Raw genomic sequence first — 6,000 nt, 5'->3', positions numbered from 1 at the left:
TGTCATAGTTTTTAGTACATAGATCTTGTTTCATATTTTATTCCTAAAGTTAAATTTATCCCTAAGTATTTTATGGTTATTTGAATGCTTTATAAGTGGTATTTGGGCTTCCCTGGTGGTTCAGATGGTAAAGAATCCACTTGCAATGTGAGAGACCTGGGTTTGATCCCTGGGTCAGGAAGATTCCCTGGAGAAGGGCATGACAACCCACTCCAGTATTCTTACCTGGCAAGTCCTCATGGACAGAGTAAACTGGTGGGCTGCTGTCCATGGGGTCACAAGGAGTCAGACTCGACTGACTAAGTATAGCACAGCATGTAAGTGGTATCTAGTTTTTAAAAATTTCCAGTTTTTTCTTACTATAGAGAAATATAATTGAGTTATCTATATTGACCTTGTATTCTGGGACCTTGGTAAATTCACTTATTAGTTCTAGTAGTTTTATTTTTAAAGGTTCTTTTGGACTTTGTATGTATACAATCATGTCACCTGAGAATAAAGACAATCTTATTTCTTCCTTTTATTTAATTTTCTTGCCTTATTTCACTGACTACAACCTCCAGTACAATGATGAATAGAAGTTGTAAGAGTTTGCTCAATTCTTAGTCTTAGGGGTAAAGCATTCAGTCTGTCTCTGTTAAATATGGTGTTAGCTAAAGATTTTTCATGGAGGCCCTTTTCAGGTTGAGGAAGTTCCTTTCATGAATGGTATTAAATCTTCCTCTTTCTGCTGAAGCCAGACTACTGCTGCTTACTGTCTTCATGACTAGTGGCAGATCATTTGAGCTCCCTCTAGCACTTTGTAAAATGTGAATAATGATGATGTTCAACTATTCTCCATGAGGATTAAAGTAAATGACTACAAACACACCATACACACTCCACTTAGAAGAATGCCTACCATATCATAGGTGCTATATAAATGTGAGGCATTATAATTTTGGTTTACTCCCTTATTTCATTTTACTACTGGATTTTGCTGAAAAAATACATATAGTAGATAACTTTTAGAGATCCTGAGTTTTCAAAAAAGTCTTTATTCTATTCTCCCATGTGATTAGTATTTTGACAGAGTATTGAATTCTAGATTAGCCTTTACTTTCCTTCAGAGTTTTGCAGGCTTTTCTTAATTTTTTCTAGCTTGTAGGGTTATAATCAATACTTCTGATGTTATTCTATTCTTGACCTATTTTATGTGATCAAATTTTCTCTTAGAAACATTTAGGATATTTTCTTCATCTTTCAGTTTTAGAATGCATGATGATGTGCCTTGTTGGGGGTTCTTTTCTCAATCATTTTGCTGGGAACCAGGTGGCTGTCCTTGCTGGGGCCCTACCGGGTCATATGGTTCATAGCATTTTTGGTAATTTTTGCTGTTATTGCTTGATCCCTTGTTTCCACATCATTCCAAATGGCATATTTGGATCTTCATCATTTTTTACTCAAGACTTGTAAGTCTGAATTGTCCCTCAGGTGGCCCTCTTTATCCATAGTTAGGGCAGGCCACTCACTTTGGGGTCATGTCTCAGAGCTGGCAAATGTTTTCTGTCTCCAGGAAAGCCTGGGCCAGTTCTTCCATGGTTCCTGGTTTTTTGCAGGGAATCCATACACAGGGTCTGTAGACCCACTGATGTTATCATTCTCATCTTTAAGATGTATGACCATTTCTAGTATCCTTCTGGATTCCCATGGTTTCAACTCCTGCTTCTTGATAAGCCTGTACATCTCTGAGTTTCCTTTTCATGTCTGACCTTCAGAGACCCCCTCTCCTTTTGCTTTTGATCTCACATATTTATTTAAAATTTTAAAAATATATGTTATCTAATATTTCGATGTGTGTGTGTGTACTGTTCCCGTACATCTTCCCATGCATCCTCAGAGCACTGTCATAACAGGATATCAGTAAAAATTCAAATAGATCATAAAATAGATCAGTCTCTTTTCACTATTTCTTTCCTTTCCTTAAAGACAACTATTGTTGAAACTTTCTCCCAGTGAATTTAAAAGCCAGCCTGGAGGACACATTGGCCAAACGTCTAGTTAACTCACAGCACGGATGCGAATGCTGCATACGCATGTGCATGTGTATTGGAGGTGAATGACCAGCAGTATCTCAGGATTATCACCCCTTCTTTTAGCCAGGTTCAAGTCAGCAGGGTGAAAGGACTGAAATACAGAAGGTAAGGGGGGAGGTGCTTCTGAAGAAATCTAGTCACTTCCGACGTGGGAAGAAATTGTATTGCCCAACAGAAACCTATGAGGACACATCCGTACTTCTCTTGGTTCCCATGTCGTAAACAAGACTCTTTTCCTGAAAGAGCTGGCTTTTCTCCAACTTTGAGAACACTGAAGGTGGAGGGAGACTAAGCAAGTAAGGTCTAAGGGCCAGACAGTACAGAGTTCCTCTTTTTACCAGCATCCTTGTACACTCGACGCTCCTGTTAGCTGGGATCCTACTCTGTAGGCCCCTGTGCCCATTCCCCAAGGTGGTGTAGAAAATGTGTGTTCCCAAGTAAGAATCAGATGGCCAGTTAGCTGAGTATGTATCAAATGCCTATTAAGCACCTGCCTTTGGGCTAGACCCTTAAAATAAGGGTAGGTACTATAGAAATGAAACTTAGGACACAAGGAGACTTGTGAATTGAGGATATGTGAAGAGTTCATGAAGTTTCCTGTAGTGACAAGGTGATCAGAACAAAAAGAATTATCTGGAGGTCCTAGTGAACCACAAACTTAATCTGAAAATTTGGGGAAAAAATGTTTCTAATTAAATAGAGAACGAAAAGAAAAACTTAGTAGGTGTATGACTTTGAATATTAATTTAAGCTTCCTGCTGGCACATAGGAACTCAATAAATGTTTGCTCTTTTAGGGGTAAAAACAAACAAACAAACAAAACAAAAAACCTTTCTGAATCTCAGTTTCCTCTTCCACGAAATGAGGTTGAATTAAATAAGCTCCTTTTTTGTTTGAAGCGTCGATGTTCTAAATTGGAGAATCTATATGTATAGTGAACTTGAAATGAAACTTCCATCTTTGCTCAGAATATGAAACTTAGTAATTAGGTGCTTCGTAGAAGACCACTTAGTGTGTGCTTTCTGTGCAGCTGCTGCCCAGGACTGACATGAAAAGTTCTAGAGAGGCCTTCCTCCTTCCCCCTCTCTTTCCTCCTTCTTCCATCCACCCTTATTCCCCTCCAACACCTTCTTCCCTCAACTGTCAGCAGTTCACTCCTTCGGGGTAGGCAGGTCCTTTGGAAAAACAGCAAATATCCCTGGTGAGGGGACTACATTTCTTTCAGTCATTTAGCTTAGAAAGATAATGGGTTTTTGAAATCATTCTTTTGAACAGAAGAATCTCTCTTTCTGCACCTTCAAGGTCATGAGCAAACCTGCACATTGCAATTCAACACATGAGCTTAGCCTCTTACTAACAGATGCGCCTGCTAGTAACTGCAGACCTAAGATGTGCCAGACTGGTGAAAAGCACTTTTTACATGAGTTACTTCATTGAATGCTTCCTAAGACCTTAAGGTAGTAATTATTATTATCCTCATTTTATAGATGAGGAAAATAAGGTCCAAGGAGATTAAATACCTGGTCCAAGGAGATTAAGCATCTTGCCATGGTAGCAGAGCAGCAGAGAAACCACAAATCAGAGTTAGAATTAAGGAATCAGTGCTTTCAGAGTCTGGGCTGTCAGTTCCTTATTATGCATGCAGAAGCCCTGGGGTGGAGGGGGAGCCCAGGGGGCTTTGAGTCAGGCTGTGGCTTGGTCTGTTGCTGAACCTTTGCATATACTGTTCTCCCTTACTATATGTCCTTCTCTGCGTCTCCAGTTAGATAAATTCTATTCATCTCTCAAAAGTTAGCTCAAGGTCTTTCTTGGAGGTGCAGTGGATAAGAAACCGCTTGACAGTGTAGGGGACAGGGATTCCATCCCTGGTCTGGGAAGATCTCACATGCCACAGAGCACCTAAGCCCATGTGCCAGAACTACTGTACTGAGCCCTCATCTCTAGAGCCTGTGAGCTGCAACTGCTGAGTCCACGTGTCACAACTACTGAAGCCTGTGTGCCTAGAGCCTGTGCTCCACAACAAGAGAAGACATCACCGTGAGAAGCCCGCACACCGCAACGAAGAGGAGCCCCCACTCATGGCAGCTAGAGAAAGCCCACTCACAGCAACAAAGACTCAGTCAGTCAGTCAGTTCAGTCACTCAGTCGTATCCGACTCTTTGTGACCCCATGGACTGCAGCACGCCAGGCTTCTCTGTCCATTACCAACTCCCAGAGCTTGCTCAAACTCATGTCCATTGAGTTGGTGATGCCATCCAACCACCTTATTCTCTGTTGTTCCCTTCTCCTCCTGCCTTCAATCTTTCCCAGCATTAGGGTCTTTTCCAATGAGTCAGTTCTTTGCATCAGGTGGCCAAAGTATTGGAGTTTCAGCTTCAGCATCAGTCCTTCCAATGAATATTCATGACCGATTTTCTTTAGGATTGACAAAGACTCAGCTCAACCAAAGAAAAAAAAAGTTAGCTTAAGAATAAGAACTTCCAGAAAGCCTCCCCAGGCTGAGTTATGAGTCCCTCTCTACATGTTCACACAAGACCATTGCATGACTTCTCTCTAATGCTTATCACATTTGGGTTGTTTAATTGATTACTGGTCTGTCTCAGACTACATCATGAGGTTGCTAAATCTATTCACCTCTCTCATTAGATTCAGAGGAAGAAGTAGGTCTAAAATGAGGATAGATTCAGCTTTTAAATGAATGAATGGAATAGCCCATTATCCTTCATTTACCACATGTGGGCTGGATTCAAGTATAAGATGGGAAAAAAGAAAACACCCCAGTTGGCTGATTCTGATGGCAGCCTGTTTCTTACTGTTCATCAGAGTCCCATGAGTTATTTGCCCTCAGGAAACTGCGTAATTCAGGGTTAGCTTTCTGCAAGTTTACAGGGTTGTGACTTCCTAGATGTAAACTGCCTAACTTGACGGAGTAGCTGATGCAAATAAATGAATGGCTAAAAGTGGAACCAATCAGATTTAGAACAGATTTGAAAAACATCACCACCTTTATACGACAGGCATGTCAATGGTGGCTGTGTATATTTTATATAAACACCAGTTAGGAACTCATTTGGACTTTATATCAAAATTGCTATACATAAAGTTCAGTCCAAATTACTACATCCACAAATTGGAACAAAATTAAAGAGTTACATAAATATTAATAGCTAACTTTTTTTTTTTTGGCCAAGCTGTGTGACTTGTGGGATCCTAGCTCCCTGACCAAGGATTGAACCCATGCTCTCGGCAGTGAAACCGCTGAGTCCAAATCACTGGGCAGCTAAGGAACTCCCTAATAGCTAACACTTATTGAAAGCTTACCATAGTCTATTACTGGGTTAAGTGCTTTTATGTATTAACTAGCTAATGTAATTACTAGACTACCCTATGAGGTTGGTTCTTATTAATTACTTTTTAGCCCATTTTACAGAGGAAGAAACTGAGGCACAAGAATTAAACTAGAGTTGGAATGTGCATTCAGGGATCTGACTCCAGGGCCTACACCTTCAACCACTCTGCTAAACTCCCTCCAGGTATGGTTTGGTACCTTTCTTCCAATACTTATCTGTTAATGGTGGTTACTTAATTATGCCTTATTTCACCATGCTTTAATAGAGTTTTTCTTTTAAAATATCTTTTATGTTTATTCTTTTAGGTTAAAAAAAAACTCTCTGTGACTTACAAAAATCATGTTTGGAATTAAATTTCCCTCTTTTCTTACTAACATTGGCATAATAAAAAATTTAACCTTTTGTAATCTGCTGGGTTAAAAAATGTATCCCAAACATGAATTACTTACAGAGATTTACTGTACAAAACAGTGCCTAGAGGGCTTCCCCAGCTCAGTGCTAAAGAATCTGCCTGCAATGCAGGCGACGTGGACTCAGTCCCTGGGTCAGGAAGATCCCTGGGAGGAGGGTGCAGC

The sequence above is a fragment of the Bubalus kerabau genome, chromosome 3 (genome assembly GCF_029407905.1).
Source record: "Bubalus kerabau isolate K-KA32 ecotype Philippines breed swamp buffalo chromosome 3, PCC_UOA_SB_1v2, whole genome shotgun sequence".
Classification (NCBI taxonomy): domain Eukaryota; kingdom Metazoa; phylum Chordata; class Mammalia; order Artiodactyla; family Bovidae; genus Bubalus; species Bubalus kerabau.
Note: the sequence above shows the minus strand (reverse complement) of the source record.